We start from the raw sequence: 19,774 nt of genomic DNA, 5'->3' as shown, positions 1-19,774 counted from the left end.
AACCAACCAAGGAGTGTTTTCAAATGTGTTTTTGATGGGCTTCATGGTGCACCAAAAAGATGATAAAAAGGCTTTGCTCACAAAAACGATTACGAAAAATGTACTCAATTGCTGTTTTCTTGGCCACCTGATTTTTATGATTATGATTATTTATTTTAATGTAGCAAAATCTTTTAGTTCAGGATCTTAAAGCTGTATTAGACCTGTGGTTTCAAACAGGTTTTATTTCAGGATCCAGATTTTTACATCAAATGGTAGTCGTAAAATATTATTTTGCTTTTTTTTAATGATTTTTGAGAATGTCACATATCTGAACCATCTGAGCAATAACCTAATTTGTCTAGTTTCTATCATTACAAATGAACATTACTAATGTTTTGTTTTTGTTTTTTTTGTAGAAAAGTAAATAAAAATGTAATTAAATATAATATTAAATATAAGTCATATAAATATCTTCCAAGTGAACCCATAATTAATGCAGTCTGGGGTTTTTTTTGTGCATGTTTTGTGCAACCCAGTTTTGGGCTGATCATGAACCTTTATTTGGAGAACATTAATGGAAGTCATTTTAGGAAGTAAGGGTGTAACTACATATTCAAAATTTAATTATAAAAATACGTCATTAAAAAACTGATAAAGACTGTCCACTATTCTAAACGTCTCTGTTGGTTAGAGTCCTGATAACGCCCAGCCCACAAAACATTATTTGTTTAGTATTATTTAATTTTTTTTACATTAATAAGGTGCCATTGATATTTCCATGTCTATCTGTGAAGAAGATATGCGTGATCCAGCTTTCTCTCAAGCACCCTCAAATAAACCATCACGTGGGTCTTCGGGATCGCATCGCTCATATCTCTTTAAACTGTTGTTGATATCCAGCCACTGACATGTGACATGTCCTTTAAAGGGAATATCATGAGGAATGTGTCCAAACGTAATTGTCCCATTTTCCTTCTGGGGCTTATTTTGGGGCTATTTTGCTCTTTGTTGCGCTGATTGATTTGTTCCATAACCGATTTAAATTCACACACAACAAAGATAAGAAAGTGCCCAGCTTTTGAGGGAAGTCAAGACAAATTGAGGTCAAAACTTCATTTTGATGCAGTGTCTGAGATACTCTTGGATTCAGGTAGACCACTGGGATTACTGTCTAAAAGGGGTTATTGTTTAAAAAAAGAAAGAAAAAGACTCGGTTAATTTGTTGTTTTGAAAACCTGTTTTCCTGTCTGAAAGTGTGTCATATGTAGACAGATGCAAGAATATTTATTCAGACACTCAGATTGTATTAGGATGTTATTGTTTACTTCGTTACTTCGTAACCCCCTCACAAACACACACTTTTCCAATGGTACAGTTTTCTGCCAAAATCCAACCAACACACATCAATTTGAACAAAGATCGCCCTATTCTGTAGCCTTAATTAGAAGAAAATTGTAAACAGACGCACGCCTTTCTTAAGGGATTATCCATACTTTATGACAGAGCGTTTGAAGTCAGGAAGCTTTCTGAATCAGCATTGCTCAAGTGGGTCTCTTATAGGACATTGTTGTCTTCAATTATTTTCCCCTTATATACGTGTCTGTATGAAGCCAGGATATCATCTATTATTTAGAGATGCAATCGTTTCTGTTTATCAGGTCTTTTTTTAAAAAAAAAGGGGTTATCTGTATGCATCACTTTTTTGATTAAACGGAACAAAGCGTAATAAAGCAAGAAGGGTTGAAATGGCTGCTCGTCTCTCCTGCTCTGCAGATTCCCGACCTTTATTGTCATTTAATGCGAGCGATGCTGAGCGAGAAGGAGATCTGAAGAGCAGCTGGCACTGTGCTACGCTAACACACAGGGAAACACAAGTTCGGTTACACAAATACACACACGTTTGTACTGAAACTTTCTCAGAAGCGCTCTCCTGCACACTATTGAAGCCGGGTCTACACAGAAGCTGACAGCTTCTTAATCTTGCAAACAGTTTAGGCTTATGAGAGTATCTAACACTGATTTGTTCAGGCGCTGATTACTGCTGCGTTCCTTTAAATAAACTGGTTTCAAAGGGATGCAATTTCCTGGAACTTAATTGGACATTAGATTTTGGTGTTTATAAGATTGATATCTGACAACAACAAAAAAGAGGATTCTATAATTTACTCACCCTCATGCCATTCTAAAACTGTGTGACTGGAACATAAAAGGAGAAATTCTGATTATTGTACTAGTTACATATTCCACACAATTGAATGTAGTGGCATGCAGTGGTGTTCTGAAATGATGAGGCGATTCCTGACAGATTTTTTGTTTTGTTTTGAAAATCAAATGTAAATTCATGTCCCAGTTACACTTAATGTCACATGTTTCTGGTTAATTTAGGATTTAGGTGGTCTGTTAAAACTAAATTGGCTCAGGGTAGGCAAAAGAGACGTGGCATCCTGCTTTTTTTTTGTATAGTGCAGTCCATATGCCATGTTCCAACGCTTTGGTGTCAAATATGCCATTTTCAAAGATAATCATCCATTCCAATGGGCTGTTAACCACTGCGACTGGATCACTGGGTCACTGGGATCAGAGTTTAAGTATCTGACCTGTCTGATTTTTAGACTGGTCTTATGAACTGGATTGAAAATACTTAACTTTTGTGTTCCATAGAAGACAGAAAGTCATGAGTAAGTAATGCCAGAATGATCAAACATTTAAATTTTAATTTTAAGACTTTACCATTGCTCTGCGAAATTCTGCGGGTGAAATCCAGTCATTTCAATAGGAATCCATGACGCTGAATGTGAATTTCATGAGGACTAAAGATTTCCCCATGAAAATTGTACATCGGGTTAAGGTGGTCATGCAAATTCACTACATTGACATATAGGAAGCATCTTGGTTTGAAAGTGACTTGTGAGCTGTGCTTCATATGTCGCGAAATTATTAAGAAATCGATTAGAAACTATTGTCGCAAATGTGACAACACCTTTAAAGTACAGTAAACCAAGTTTCTCAATTATTTTGGTCATTTTCTTAAGCAAGAAACCTTGCAACTGATTTTTCTCTGTGTTCTCTCCAGTCGCAGACACATCCATTGGTGCCTAACTGTCCTTTAGAGACTCTGCTATTGGTGATTAGTGTGGCCTTGACATAAACGACTGAATCAATACGTGATGGAAGCAGTCGGCCAAGGTCACTGCCCCTGCTGTACGGTGACCTGGCTGGGCTCGGTCAACCACTGCCTGATAAATTCAGGGTGACTGACCTTTGCTGACCTAGGCAGTGCATGTCGGACTGACCAGAGAGACTTGGGCTATGGCATCAGGTCTTTGGGCTGCTTCTATAATGAAGTGTTCAGTATTGCCTTCCTGTCAGTCAGTAATTAAAGGAAGAGATATGAAGCCTTAGATAGGTGTTGAATGGACAAGCAGGCCATTGGCTACAGAATAGCAATGAACAGGCAGTGGAGCAGTAAAGTGACATGTAAACTACTCTGATATGGACTGCTAATGGCTGCCTGGAAGATGGATTAGATGCACCGCCTGAGAGTGCTGTACGCAAGCATGCACAGATCTTTAAATCTATATGACGAGTGCCCAATGTCTAAATAATTTACCAAGAAATGTACCAATTTAAATATTTCTTAATTTAATAAAAAATTTTTTAGTTGAATAGAAATGTTATTGTATTTATATTGTGACTTTATATCTCACGATTCTGAGAAAAGTCAGAATTGCGAGATATAAAGTCGCAATTGATATCTCGCAATTCTGACTTTATAACTTGCAAATGTGAGTTGATATCTTGCAATTATGACTTTTTTTCTCGCAATTGTGTGCTATAAAATCAGAATTGCGTGGTATAAACGTGCAATTCTGAGGGGGGGGGAAAGTCTGAATCGCAAGATAAAAAGTCGCGAATATCTTTTAAATTGTTTTCCGTGGTGGAAACAAGCTTCCATAGATTAGACCTGGTCATGCGGTACACAACTATTTACTGTAGGGCTTTCCCACTGCAGGTGAGGGGAATCCTGGGAATCCCGGCTTCCCAGTCATCTGTGGAGCCAGCTGCCACCACCTGAAACCTTGCACATTCCTCCGTCCACTAACTATTTAGTTGTCAGTGATTTGGTTAAGTGGAATTGACTTTTATCTTCAGTGTGCTGTGGGGCTGCCACTGGCGATACACATTCCCCCATCCCTCAGCCGCCTGTCTGCTCTCAGCCCCTGTGTCACATCTAGCACATTGCTATTGGCAGCCGAGGAGCGGCTGATCAATAGCCCAGGTCAGGGATGGCCCGCGGCCCTGCTGCGCTGCAGGCTGGGGTATTGATCCAGATCCGTTCCGCTGCTCCACCCAGCGTAAGGCCACAGTCTGCCCAGTGCAGAAGGTGCGAATGGGGAGGTATGGCCCGAGAAAGCACAACATAGGTGCTTTTCAGGATGCATGTGTTTACAACACACCCACGCGATTGAACTGCTCTAGAAACATTTAAGGCCAGATTTACTAAACAGGTCAAATTGGCGTCTGAGCGCTATTGGACAACACTAGCCAATGGGAGTTGAAAGTTCTGCTCGTGATCTACTGATACCGTGCACAATAAAGATACAGACACAGCCGGATAATTTCCATAATGTCCAATGCAATCTACCAAGAGAAGCGCAAATTAGCATCTGGTTTAAGATGTGCTTTTTTGGGGGGGGCGGTAAATAATTGTGCAAATATCTGTAAATTAACTAGCACAAACCTTAGTAAATCACCTCACGTTTCGTTTAAATACTCTCCTCCCGTAAATTTTCCGTCTGAAAGGGAAACTCCCACAACTGCATATGCGGAGGTAATCCGCAAAAATAGCCCTGCCCAAGCCTGTTGCAGCTCTACATGTCTTTAGTAAATCCTAACTGCAGTTTTTAAATGCCAAAAGAGGGTTTGCGCTAGTGGAAGCTGTTAGTAAATCTGGCCTTAGTGTTGTCCAAGTTTAACCAGTACAGTACAATAGTGTTTCTTATTCCAGTCAGGCATTTGATCAATATTGATCACTTGTTTGTATGTGTAGAACTATATGTAGAGCATAATTTCTGTAATACTAGCATCACACAATGTTTTTAAAAAACCCATCTGTCATTGGCCAGATAGCCAGGCCGCCAAAGATATATATAAAATATAAGAATAAAGAAAGGGAAAAAAGATCATTAAATGACCAGAATTTAGACTAGAATGACTAGAGCTTGCACATAATATATATTTTTTTATATTTACACATTCAATCTTAATTGTATACCTGAAATGTCACATTCAGACACAATTTACATGAATCACATAAATATATTTCAACAAGGCAAAACAGTTTGTGGTTTGCATCACTGGTTGTTTAACTTTTCTATCATAAAACAATTTGAAATATTAAATGTTTGGCTACTTACATCTTACCTCACTCTTTCACCATTGAAACTTTCTTTTTGACATTGACAATCAATGAGGCAGACTAACTTTTTGTCATCCAAACAACAAACAGAGCAGTGCCTAATGAAGTGTTGCAGAGTAGCATCAAAAATATCAAATATTGAGGGGAACAGTTTGGCAATTTCTAATCATCGGCAGGGACTGGTCCCCCTCTATGCCTAAAGAGTTTCGGCCCTGGCGCAGAGAGACCAGACGTACTGTAAGCCGGCGTCGGAAGAGTTTAGACCTCCGCACTCCATCCATTTATCATCAATCTCGGAATACCCGTCGCACCTCCTCCTCCGTCCCCTCACACGTGTGCCTGCCTCGACTGCTTGTTTTTGTTGCAGTTTTAAGTGCTTCTCCCTGGAGCTCCTCATCAACAACTTAATAAGAGCTCTTGGGAACAATTAAACAGCATCTTTAACCCTGCTCTATCCACAGAGGTAAAAAATAATCATAAAAATGTTGCCAAATAGAAGCGACTCCAGGGGGACCGTTCAGAAATCACAGTCTGTCTCCTTCTCTGTCCTTTATTCCCTCAACTGAAGCCCGAGCAGCACAGGCGAGAGCTGTCAGAGCCATAGCCTATGATAGACACATTTACTCGGCTTTCTATCCCAGCCCCATGTGGCGTTCCCTTTTGCTTTTCCCTCCTCCTTTTTTCTCTTTCAATGTTGGAACTGACATGTGAATAAATATGTACTGTCTAAGTGGCTTTGTTGTTGTGTATGAGAGATCTTCCGCAGAGTGCACAATTATGCATGTTATTACAGGAATATGTCTTGTTCTGGTTATGGGGGAAATTAAGTTTCTCCGGAAATTTCGTTTTTCTTTTTTTTCTTCTTCTCTTCTTCTTCTTTTATGGAGAGACAGAGCCTCTAATGCCACGAGAGGAAAAATTACTCAAATAAATGCATTTATTACTTAATACAATCTGGAAAATCATAAGGTTTTGTCCTGCAGCAGTAATAAAAATAATTATATATTAATTTTCTGTTCTCTAAAACAGCTTATTACAGAATTCAAAAGACTTGATAGAAGCCATATTGTTCTGTGTCCTCCCCTCCTGAAAGAGATTTAGCCGGCTCTTTCTCAGGGGGAACGAGCACGCAAAGCGAAAAATCTGCACTCACTTACGGAGCATAACTAACAATGGCCTCACCTCCTCTCGGCTCTGCTTTATAAAAGGCAAAGTGTGTGTTTATACGTCTGTGTTAGAATCTATTAAATCTGTTCCTTGTTTCATCCTTTGTTCAGTTGCATGAAAGAACTTTTGCTGTGAATGCTAATAGCTTGTTTTTATTTCTCATCCCTAGGTGGCGCTATCACGCCGAAAGGATTTTCCACAGACTGTGGATGTTTCAAACCAAATCTCAAAACCGGGTCTCATAGCTTTGAAAAAAAAAGAAACTGGAAATACCTGGAATTATAGGACTACATCATCCCAAGCCCTTGCCAAGGGACTTACTAGTAGTGCCCAGGCACTGGATCTGAAAGCTTTACATTCTTCTACTTTTGAATAAACCAACAGACCAAAAAACAAAAGAAGAAGACCTGATAGCTTTAGCACTAGCGATAGATTGCGGCCATCCGCCTGCCGTTGCACCAAACCTGCTGTGACCGCAAGGGTTGTGACCTTTCTGGCGCCCACTTCAAACGGACACTTGAAAAGAAGGACGCGGTCAGAGAGGGCTTCCGAGCGGTGGCGACTGAAACCAAAAACCCCATCAGGTAAGGCTGTGAAGTCACTTCTCTTCCTGCTGGCAACACCCCCAAAGCTCCTCGGGGGCTTTTGAAGCCCAGTCGGCCCCCCTGTGTTCCCGCCCACATAGGCTGCTTCTCCTCCATGCTGGGCCTACAGGAGAGCCCACTGTAGATAAAGGCTTCCCGGTTTGAAGACTCAATCACATGTCTGCTGCTGTAGGATTAGAGGGAATGTGTGCTGATTGAATTTGTTTGGCTCAAAGATGCTTAGGTGCAAAGAAGGTGACTGACTGACTGACTGACTGACTGACTGATTGATTGATTGATTGATTGATTGATTCGTTGATTCATTGATTCATTGATTGATTCATTGATTGATTCATTGATTCATTCATTGATTGAAAATAGAGTTTACAGACGTAGAGATACACATCAACATCATTGGCACTTGCATATTCACCTACACAATGCAAGTTAGGTTGTGCTACAGGAATATTCCAAATTCAAACTCAGTCATTAATTACTCTTCCTCTTTTCGTTCCAAACGCTTTTTTGATAAAATGTGAAAGCTTCCCGTCCTTCCTTTGACAAACTACCACTTTACACTTCAAAAAGTTCATAAAGAGGTTGTAAAACTAATCCAAATGAACTGGTTTAATCCAAATTTTCTGAAGAGACTCGAGAGACTAATGAACAGATTGGAGTTTAGGCTTTTATTCACATATAAACTTGGATCAGCGAACAAACAGAAGCTCAATCGAATCTGTTCAAATGTAAATACTCACTTTTACTCATTCAAGACAATGTATATGCTAATATGATTTTAGTGTGAACAAATTGCTTACTAACTTATTCTGTATTTTACAACTTCATTAAATGACTAAAATGATGAGGAAAAACTCAGCTCAAATAATACACTTGTCTTGACATAAGAATTCATGTTTTTTTTGTTTTTTTTACTTTCACACTTCTGCATACTTCCATTGAAAATACCTCACTGTAAAACATTTTTTAAATGACTTTTTGTGGTTAACATATTACCTCGAATGCTGTCGATTGAGCTTAACTTGTATTAACCCAGAATCTATTAATTTAATACTTTCTCCTAGCATGAGAGTCATTTTTTTTGTACGTCAATGATGCACTATGAACAAATTTCTCACCTTGAATCTGAATACTTTCCCAAACTAATTACATTTTTAATGTTCCTCTGACCATTTCACCTATATTGTAGTTGTTGCCTTATGGAGCGTTTTTTCTGTCTGATCCGACCCTTAAAATGACTTTCATTGGTGTCTTTGGTGATTATTAAATGATTTCTTTGATTTGAATAAAACCAGTTGATTTAAATGTTACCACATGGAGTACATTTTAAGTCGCTTCTATAAACATTTTACAGTGTAGTTACCGTGCTGCCCCGCTGCCTAGCATATTCGTGTGTAAATGTTAAGCAGTGATATTTTTGTTTCGCTAACATGACAGACATACATGCTCTTTAGCTGTTCAAAATGATGGCTCTCGGCGTAACCCCGAATGCAAGTAAATAGTGTTTATAGAATTAAGCATTTAAAAAGAAAACAGACTGGCGAGGAGGCAAGACACTCTGGGAATCAGCCAGGTTCCAAAAAGAGAGCAGGGCCTTTGTTTGAAAAGTTCAAAGTAATTTTGCCAAATTTAGGTCATTTGATATTAGTACACAGTGGGGCGCTGTCATTTGTGGGGAAAGAGAAAGCAAATAAATAAATAAGTAACCTAACAGATGGAGCACTAAAGCTTTAAAGATTATTTTTTGCTTAAATCAAAGAAAGAAAAAAACGCAACACTTTAATGCATTAAGCAAAAAAAAAATCCATCTCTGCTAAACTAATTAGCGACTCCGAAATGGGCTTTTGCGAAGGGCTACGTCAAAGGTACGGGGTCCGAGGGGTCAGGCACGCTCACAACAGGACAAATGTAAGTCAGCAGAAGTCATAAGCGGTGAACGCCCCCGTCAGGAGAGCCAATTCCCCCCTCCCTCCTCCTCTTCCCCCGCCTTTCCCCCCTCCATCCGAGAGCGCTAATGGAACAGTGCTCTTAGCCCAGGGCTCCGGCACCAGACCCCGCTCTGCATGAGGGATGTACTGCACTGCGGCCGGGGTCGCTCCCTTTGTGCCGGCCCTCCTTGGCCTCGCGGTAAAAAGAGCCATGCATGATTTCATACATGAAAGATATATGTAATTGGACAGCAGCAATGCCTATACGCCATATTTACAATTCTAAACAGAGGATGGGAGAAGCAATTCCCTTTATCTCTCTTGGTCATAGACTCTTTCTCTGCAAGGAACGAATTTCTGCATATCGCAGAGCCCACAAAAAAAAATACATGAAATGCAGATTATCACACTTCTTATTTACTTTCATTATGGATGAGTTGAATGTGTCATTTTGACACAGCCCGGCTCCTGTCTCGTGCCCTGCTGGATCTATGAGACAAAAATAGAGGAATAATTCCCGCTGGCCTCGCAGTACTGACTAATATCGTGGCGGTGATGCCGCCGTCCACTTCCTGAGAGGGACGTCCCGATGCTTTGTTTATCCGCCGAGAGATAGCGAATGCATTTGTGGCCTTCGTAATGCATCTCTGATTATGCAGTATAATAATAGTGTTTCAGTTATTTCGTAATCGTTCATTTTTATGCTTTTGATCGGCTGGGGAACATATACTGCATGTCATTTATTTAGAGGTTTACTCTCTGTATAGCTGGACTTCATGCGGCAGCCCGCGATGTGACGTTGAATTTTCTGTGTGATGTTGTGTGTTGGGGACACACACACAGTCGTGTTGTTTGGTGGCCTGTTTTCAGGCAGAGTCCCTCCTGGAGTGTTAATGTAGTGCCAAGTTAAACACCTCTCTTGTTAATTGTCCTAACGAGCTCATGCTCTGCCCGTGAACGGCTTTTTTAATGGCTTGTTTTATGGGCGTGTGGAGCGCCAAGGCCAGACGGGGTCTCCGCCGACCCTTACGGGGCAGTATTCATGTGTTCCTGGTCGTGATGCACAGCTTGCCCCCCTTTTGACGTCCACCCTACCCCCACACGATTTTGCAGAAGCCCACCTGCCTCCGCGTCCTGGAGGTCACAGGGACGGGGGAAATGGCAGGGTTAAGCACCGTGCAACTATGTTCCAGCCGCTGTGGTCACTTGCAATTATACCCCAGCTACATCACCCACAAGACTAGTTGCAGGTTTTAGGCTTTGGCAGCATTTTCTGATCCATGTTGTTCCACTTGGCCTTTTCCTCGTTCCTTAATTACTCGTATTACCTTTGCTCTTATTCTTATATTGTTGTACATTATATTTGTGAATTAGGATACTGAACACAATATGTATATTTCAGAACAGATATTTTTATACAAATATTTTTCTTTATGATTTTAAACAAATTTTAATAGCTATTTATGCATTGTTTTACATTAGCATAAAACATCAATTTCAGAGCATCTTAAACTATATTAATTGTTATCTGGGTAACACTTTATAATAAGGTTTAATTCGTTAATATTTGTTAACTACATTACTTAACATGTTGAACTAATAAGCTGCACTTCTACAGCATTCATTAATCTTTGTTCATGTTAATTTCAACATTTACTAATACATTATTAAAATCAAAAATTGTATTTGTAAACATTAGTTAATGCACTGTGTACTAACATGAATGACCAATGAACAGCTGTTTATTATTAATTAACATTAACAAATACAGTAACAAATTGCTCATGGTTAGTACATTATACATGAACTAATGTTAACTAATGAAACCTTATTGTAAAGTTTTGCCATTATCTTAATAATTTATTTATATCACACTCATAGATCATTACAAATAGTTTGTTACAATACTGTAGGCATTTGTTTTGTCTGCATTTCATGTTTTTCACACTCTTATTCACATGCACATCATTTCACTCAAAAAATATTAACAACATTTTTAATTTACATATTTAAGTACTTTACACATAATTGCTTAAATTGTGTCTTAATGTCTTTTTAGATGTTTGACAGGTAACTGTTTAATTATGTTTAAATATAACAATTGTGAGGCTTTAAAATCCAACACAAACACACACACACACACACACACACACACACACACACACACACACACACACACACACAATTATACAAAGCTGCTTGGAAGAATTTGTCCCTGGGTTTGTTCTTTCATTTGTCTTTGAAAAGATTTGTCAACAAAATGTCATCTGTCTAATTTTTAAGCTAACTATTCGTGGCATTTGGGTCATGAAATCACTGTATTTCTCGGTTGGAGACTCGGGGTCTTCTCTTTGAGATGAAATGATTTCCTGAGCAAAGCTTTGCACATAATCCTGCCATAGCTGTCAGATGATGGAAGTGGGGAAGGATTTGCACGGTGACCCTTGGCGGGAGCCTATACGTCGCTGTTGCCCTTCAGTGTCTTCTGCTTCTGCTATACATGAAACTTGTTTGGGAACTGTGGACATATAGGCCTATATTAAGCTTTGCTTTAACAAACCGTATTTTTCTATAAATATGTGTATTCTCTTATTTTACGGACAGGACAGTCAGGTGGCCATATTTGTTTATTTTTATATGTGAATTATTCAATTTAATGGGTAGCGATGTAGTGAAAACGCATATTGTTGGAGGTACAGGCCTGAAATACGCAGAATGCATGCTTTACTCATAAATTGAATGATGATATCGAGATGCGATATCTTCACTTTTCTGCCCTTTTCTTGATTCCTGAGATTTGTGTTTGTGTTATTCTCTTACCTGCACAAAGATAAAATGGAGGTTGCAGAGAATCGGCGGTACGAGGATGAGCTGGTTTTGCAGTTGTAGCTCCTCTGGACGCAGACTTGCTCCAGGCTGCTTTTCTTTCTGATTGTTGCACGACCGTGAACAGAGACATTTGTACTGCTTAACCGCGCAGACAGTGCATATGATCCGTTCCTGGATTTTTAAAGGTTTGTTTGAATGTGCTTTTGCTGTTTTATAAAGATAATACACTTACTGAGAAACATAAATGACTGTACGTGTGGGCGTGTTGCTCCTAAGAGCTCGTGTATCGATACAAATAATAATAATATATATGATAGAATTTTGCCAACAAAATGCCCAGGTAGATTTTGTATTAAAGTAGTAATAGATAAGATGATCGGTGACACACACACACACACACACACACACACACACACACACACACACACACACACACACACACACACACACACACAGACAGAGAGAGAGAGAGAGAGAGAGCGACGCACGCAGGTGTTTTATGATACACTGATATTTTTCAATTGACATATTCACATTTTCGGCTTTTGTCAAAGTTATTTTAAGGGGGTATAATAGGCTTAATTATTTTTGATTTTTCATCTTTTCTAAATAGGCTATTTTATCCGTGTTTGCATCTGGACCGTTTATGCTTCTGAGCAGGTCTCGAATGAAACCGAGCCTATACACACACCATTTTACCGGTCTGTATGCAAATATAACGTACTGATTTTAAATATACTGTGTAGATATTCGTTGTTGTTTTTGATTATTATTTTGATTATTATTTTATTGCATAATTTATTTAGCTACAATTAGAGTTCAAATATGTTAATTTGGTTTTTGAATTACACGTGTTGGGGGCAGTAGGTAACTTTAACGATCCAAATCAGTATTAGAATGTAATGTAAGGGTAAATATTAATTCATTTGAAGATAAAAAATATATGCATAATTAATTAATTACTCAATCAAAAAAGTTAGTGCGTAATTTTTTTAGAGAAGCACAAGATATGACCTAATTTAAATATATATATTGTAACTTTGATTAATTAGTGTTTATGATTGTAAATTAACGTAAAAATATGTATATAATCTATAATTAAGATGATAAATTGTCATTTCTGTTGTGCGTTATTTAAAATGTTCGTCTTACCATCTACCCAAAACAAGAAACTATATTACCAGGAACATTCTCTTTAATTAGTTAATTAATTTAAAATGATGCTACTTACAATCAATTTAAAAACGCATATTAATTGATTTTTGGATGTTATTTGCAGACATTGCGGTATACAAAACATATAAATGTAACAGCACAAAACGAAAAGACACGAACATATTTAGCCATTTACAGCCCTATGTTGTAGCCTATTCATGAGCACAAATGTTGAAATATCAAAATATTAGTAAATATAAAGTGCGTTTGGACACAATAAAAACAATATATGTTTTAATTTACCCCGCGTATCAGACATTTTGCGTTAATTAAGAGCGTCCACCTCTCACTGGACATATTTGTTGCACATTTTATATAAGTGCTTTATAGTATCAGATTGTCTAACTGTAAAACCTCATTCTCATTACAAGTGTATGTATTTATTGACAGTGCTTAATTGATTTTAATAGTTCATTTAAATGTTTATAGTTCAGAAGCGGTAGCATTTAGAAAGACTTCGATTACACATTCTACATTACACAATAATATAATAATGTAAATAAACAGCGTCTTTTTAACATTATACAGTGACATTTGAAATATGAGATGACATGTTTTCATGTGTAAAAATAATGATGCTTGTTCTGTTTGTCTTTAATGTGATGATAATTAAGACATTCCTTTGACGCGCATCATATTTGATTCACACACCTGCTTATCATATCTGCGAGCTGATTTATATCATAATAAGACCAATGTCGTTTTATCTATGTGAAGCATGATGTTACGCAGTCATAAAATAATTTAGCAGTAAGTGCAATATTATTTATTCTGTCTCACAGCGTTTATTTATTTATACAGTGCTGTTGTTTTCGGCATTATTATTATTTATGATTTCCATCATATCAGATTTTTCCTAAGTCATGATATTTTGTTTATCTGCTTTAAAATTGCCCCCAAAAACCCGAACACACACACAAAAAACGCTCTCCAGTCGCGCGCGCCACACTCCTTCCAGGAGAGCTTCGTGCGTAAAGTTAAGATGTTTGATGATGGTGGATCGAATTTGAAGCAAGAAATCTATTAATTTGCAATCAGACATTTACCTTTATGCATATGTGTGCTTGATTTGACGCAGTCCGGTGACATAGGACAGGTATAGATCAGCTGAAGATGGCAGATAGGGAACATATATCCCTGACAAGGCAGGTTCATGTGGTGTGTGAGCCCCTTGGCCAGAGTGAACATAAGAGGGCGCTGCCATTGCACCTGGTAACACGTCCTGCCCCATGCCGCCACCCGCGGCTTCAGGCCGGACAATGCTCTTGTGCAGTCAATGCCTCTGAGTCCCAGTGTGCGATTCTGACCATCCATGCGCCACAGCTCTCACCTGCTCTGCTGCAGACAGTGCATGCGCCCGTTGGAGGGCCCATTCCCAAAAAGCCTCTGCTGTTGACGACTAAGTTAAAGTTGCATTTAGTTAACCATGCAGAAAAATGTTAATTACGCGCGATGTTCTTTCATTAGGGACGCATAGACCCTTTGGTAGCTCTATGCGAATTCGACTTGAACTTGCTTCCATTTTAATGCAGCGACAAAAATTCCTTTTCAATATATATTTAACCTGGACTCAAATGTTCTTCGCCTTTTATTAACGTTACGAGGCTCTTAGGCAGCTGTCTTTTATTTCTGAAGGCTTTTGCCTCTTTTCATTTCCTTACTGCTCGTTATCATTCAATGGTGGCAGTGGCACGCGTGGTCCATGAGGTTTTTGAAATAGGCCTTCTAAAAAAATGCATACACGCACATTTATTTTTTATTTTATTATAATTCGTGTCTTTATCTTTTTGTTTTCATCATAAATAAAATGGCAAAGGATTGCGATTTTGTTACTGCAGTTTAAGGTTCATATGTGGAATTCATTGTTTGCACGGCGATGGGCCGAAGTTTACGCACACATCTCTAGTCGGATCAATCAGCATGTTCACCATGAGGGGTTGGTCATGCATATTTGGTTGTCTGTTCAGTCATTCCCAGTCATATTTAGGACAGAGCATTCGCGATTGATTGGACCTAACAGATAAGAAACACATTTAGCCTATATTAAAAGAGCATGCAATGACGATTATGCGTGTATCTGTTGAGGAAAACGAAGCTATAAGCTGATATTTGCGTCCATAAATTCGGCTATCAAGCGCCAGACAGGACCACACTGCATATTCAAATGTGCTTAGATTGGGCATGGCAGGTTACAAAGCGACAGACAAGCTCTGATTCTGTCCCTTTTCACGCGCCGGCCTCTTATTATCTCACTGCCCCTCGAACTGTTCACGCACTCTATTTTCCATTCATTCATTTTTACAATCCGTCTTCCCCAAGAGAGCAGGCGCACATCACCAATCCTGAAGATTCTCTCAAGGCAAAATCTTGAGTGCATATCAAACATATCGACGTTTTATTTTGTAACTTTTCATTTGTCACTTGTGTTTTTCCTCGCACGTGTCGGAAGTTAGTGTCTGCGAATGTGTAGTCCTGCTTAATATTTCACATATCTATGCACTACACGCGTCAGCAATAATAGAATATATGCTTTTAAAACTAGAACCTACATTTACGCGCGCATACACACGCGGACACCCACGCGCAATCCACGCACACACAGCACTGTCACGTCTATTTCATGAAAAAGTGTTTAATATTGCTATTGTTTGTATAATGCATCGATAGCCGTATGTGATACTGCTTCAGTAGTGCAATGAGTTTCATAGAGGCAATAGGTGTGTTTCCTTGAAAATCCCAAAGCGAGGAGTACTGACTGCATGCATGCTCTCCAACATATTCAGTATATGACATGAGATTGAAATCAAATAAAATACAATGCTTATTATATTCTAAATATTTATTAAAACACAACATTGTACTGCAATGTTATTACATTGGAATATGACATTTCCTGTGGTGATTATTGTTAGCATTATTATTCTATATGGCATGTTGTATGACCACTTCAATGTTTAATACTTAAATAACATACACACATCAATCAATTATAATTGTACAGCACACAATACACATATTTATTAGAGTTATTTCAGATACAGGCTCTATTGTAGCCTATAATGCTATCACGGAATTTGTCAACATGCATTCTGAAAAACAATTCGGCAAAACACAGTCTAAATTTCGTTGTGCAACCAGGGAGAGAGAGACACACACAAAAAAACACAACTAAAAAGTTATAGCCTATCTGATCATTTTCCAATAAACATTATGTAATCGATAAAAGCAGGTTAGTTGTATTTGGCAGGATTAGAGCCCCTTAGAGTTGTCAATAGTGAAAGTAGTCATTGAGAGAGAGAGGGAGAGAGGGGAATTGTCATTTCTTTAGTGGGAATAAACAATAGAATTATCATGAGAAAGGACACTGGCCAGGACTCAAAGGTCGGAATTGGGATACACGCTTTTGATTCGGGAAGAGGGCGTCTTAAGTGACCACCAAGAGTAGGAGAATTGTTTTGGAGCAAAGTGAAAAAAGCAAACCTGTGGAGAAACCCACCGATCTATACTACAGTTGTTACTATTGATCAAATGTCACCTCTTTGAATGCACGCGCTTGAAAGTTACACTACTTATCGAGAATTATAAAAAAAAAAAAAAACACAAAAAAAAAAACACACACAGCATGTAACGCGTATCGTGTCATTTTATGCCGCTGTCTGTTTAAGGGACGATTTACATGGCATTGAAATGTACAACTAAATAAACATTACGTATTTTCAAATGCCATTATTTTTAAATTGTGATAATAACATATTAAAAACAACACATCGAGCTGTTTAGAGTAATGCTACATAAAGTAACTAAATTGCAGGACTAAAACTGTTTATTAAAGAACTTGTGATTTTTACATTGCATCTCTCTCTCTCTCTCTCTCTCTCTCTCTCTCTCTCTCTCTCTCTCTCTCTCTCCACCTTCTGTGTGTTACTGAGAGAGAGAGGGGAGATGAAGAGGGGAACAGAAAAAGAAATAGAGAATTTCATATATTAAGATTTTTCATATGCCTAAGATCTATACAGTGCTTTTTGGTTCAACTTTCTATCGAGTCTACTCCTAAAGATAATATCTGAAGATGCATCTCTTATCATGTAGCCTAATGCTCGTCTCAAAGTCAATAAATTAAAGCATCTATGTAACATTGCGTTTGACTCTAACAGGAATTATTTCAATTCGTCCAGAAAAGGTAAAAAGAAGGAACTGGTTGATTTTGCACTGTCTAGTTTTTGCACAGTTTTTCCTCGCATTCGGTTGCAATGTCTTGATTCCTCCTCGTGCACTCATCTCAAGATCTAGCATGGTGGGACACAGGCTGCAGCCTATGAAGGTGTTATTACGATAGATAAAAGTCAAACTTAATTTATTGCACTTAAAATTACTATACTTCATAAGGATGTTACACGTGTTATGTTACATGTTAACCATTTTTAATTAGCAGTCTATATTTACTTCAGAAAATAAAGTCAAAATGCATATATAATCCAAATGGTCAACGTGCATGCCAAATTAATCACATTTAAGATTGCGCAGTGTTTTAATAGTTCCTGTATGTTTCTATACAGAAGTTCAGAGGCTCGGCCCCATAATCAGATTTTTTTTTGTTTTAAATACAGCTGTTTATTTTCAATTATTTGTCAATACAGAGTTTATGCAAAATGCGTATTGTTACAAGCCTGCATGCCTTTTAAAAGTAGCCTACTATTATTTTAAGTTTGTTGTTCACGATACAGCAGATATACACTAAAATGTACCAATGTATTTTGCTTATTTAACATTTGCAATGACTAAGAGAGTTGCGTTTTATTAGTGCACATAAAGCGCCTTTGTTTCACTTTAGCTTATTCTAAAAAAAAAAAAAAATCCAAACAGTGTTAATCCTGTCATTAGATGATTTTGTTAAATAATAGGCAACTGAAAGTGTGACGAACTTGTCCTTGTTTGTAAGCGATCTGAACATCGCGCACTCGAGGTTTAAACTGCGCTATTTTATTTCATAAACATACACGTTTTGATTTCTAAATCTAAACTAGCGCGTCTCGCGACCAAATAACACTGTGCAGCAGTGGCTGCGCGCGCGCGCCTCTCCACTATTAACTTTCAGTGTCTTCCTTCTCATCCAACTCTTACTTTGTGCTGTACTTAATTCCATATTTTCAATTCCCGATCACTACTTTCCTCTTTCTCGTTCTCCATCTATCCCTCCATCCCTCCCTCCCTCCTCTATCTCCCTCCTCCCTCTCTCTCTCCTCGGCTCTCTGCTGAATCTTATTGATCCAGAAGGTGGCTAATTAGCCCTTCCCGTCGTGCCTGTGTAATGAAGCACATGCGCACTGAATTAATCACAGCCATTTTTTGCAGGAAACTAATTAGCAGGAATAAAGATCCAAAGAGTTTTTTTCTTTTCAATCATCAGATCTCACTTTCACCTCTTCCTCTCTCCCTCTAACACAAGACTCATCGCCTGCTTTGCATCCAAATTATTTTTATATTGCCTTTACAACTAATACTCCGGGTTTTTACTCTCCGCAACAACAATGATCTTTCTTTTACCATCATCCTAAACGCAAACTGACCAAAAGGGACTGCCTTGATGGGATCTTTAGCCAAAGCGTCTCAATACTGGATTAAAAAGCAAGGATCTCAAAGCGGCAGCCAAACATTGTAAGTTGTAACTTTGCTTTCTCTTTCTTTCTGTCTCTCTCTTAGCGTTACGATTCTATTTAGTTTCAATAACAGGCTAAAGCGATGGCTTTCGGGATTTCGCCGTATCAGCCCCGGCTTTGCCTATTCTCCTAGCAGGATAAAGAACAGGCGATCGCAAGTTATTTTCATGCAAGTTCCTTTTATTTGCTGCCGTTTATTAGTATCGTTACCTGTGTTTACATCTGGCTTCGTCCTCGCTCTTCTCATGTCTGGAAGAAAAGAAAAGGGCAAGACAGCGATTCCTTTTTCCAAACAGTTGGATTTAAAACACACTTCTGCATGTTCATGTATTCACACGGGTCACAAAAGGACCGAATAGTGTCAAGAAAGAGGTTTTTGAGAGGGTGTCGATGTGCGAGGGTGGTGGGAGAGTAGCGGGAGCTCTGCGCGATCGTAGCCGGGAAAGGAGCGTCTTAGTCCAGCCTGCGAGTCCGTCCGCGTCCGCTGAGCTGGAAGCGTCGCCCGCTTTTTCCATTTTTACACCGATATGCTCGTTCGTCCTTTACTTTCATTTCCTCCCTCATTTAGCGAGCAGAAATCCTCAATATTGCGCCCATCGATACTTTCTCGAGTCCCTTCTAGTGTGGATTTCTCCGCCCTTTGCTTTGCTGTGCATTTCAGTTCCTCTACTTTTCGCTCCTGTCACTTTCTCGTTTTATTTTTCATTCCAAGCGACGTTAAAGTTGTTCTTTGCTGCTTCCCAGTCGGAGTCACATGCAAATCGATAGGCATGTGTATGTGTGTGTGAAGTGTGTGTGAGTGTTTAGGGGAGTGTGTTTGGTATAGACTGAGCCCCGGGTCTCAGGAGCGGATCAGCCGGAGCTCAGAGCCCGAAGAGCCGCGCGACACACACAGCGATTACGGCGAATGACTTAAAACGAGAAACCCACTCATACGGCGTGAATTTGGAAATCTAAAAATCAAAACAATGAGAT

General features: G+C 38.8%; 1 protein-coding gene across 2 annotated transcripts in view; it reads left to right on the top strand.

Annotated features, from left to right (window-relative positions):
* zfhx3b (zinc finger homeobox 3b) overlaps positions 1 to 19,774 on the top strand; it is a 431,922-nt gene that overhangs the window by 264,597 nt on the left and 147,551 nt on the right. Inside the window, exon 5 of one of the 2 annotated variants that reach the window (XM_079589354.1) lies at positions 6,738 to 7,152. The gene's annotated coding sequence lies outside the window, so the exon portion shown is untranslated. Of the gene's footprint in view, positions 1 to 6,737; positions 7,153 to 16,045; positions 18,798 to 19,774 lie in introns of those variants that run through there. The other variant, XM_079589353.1, reaches the window with a different exon arrangement.

Source organism: Phoxinus phoxinus, assembly GCF_949152265.1.
Source record: "Phoxinus phoxinus genome assembly, chromosome: 2".
NCBI classification, from domain to species: Eukaryota; Metazoa; Chordata; class Actinopteri; order Cypriniformes; family Leuciscidae; genus Phoxinus; species Phoxinus phoxinus.
Note: the sequence above shows the minus strand (reverse complement) of the source record. Positions and strands in the feature narration are given on the sequence as shown.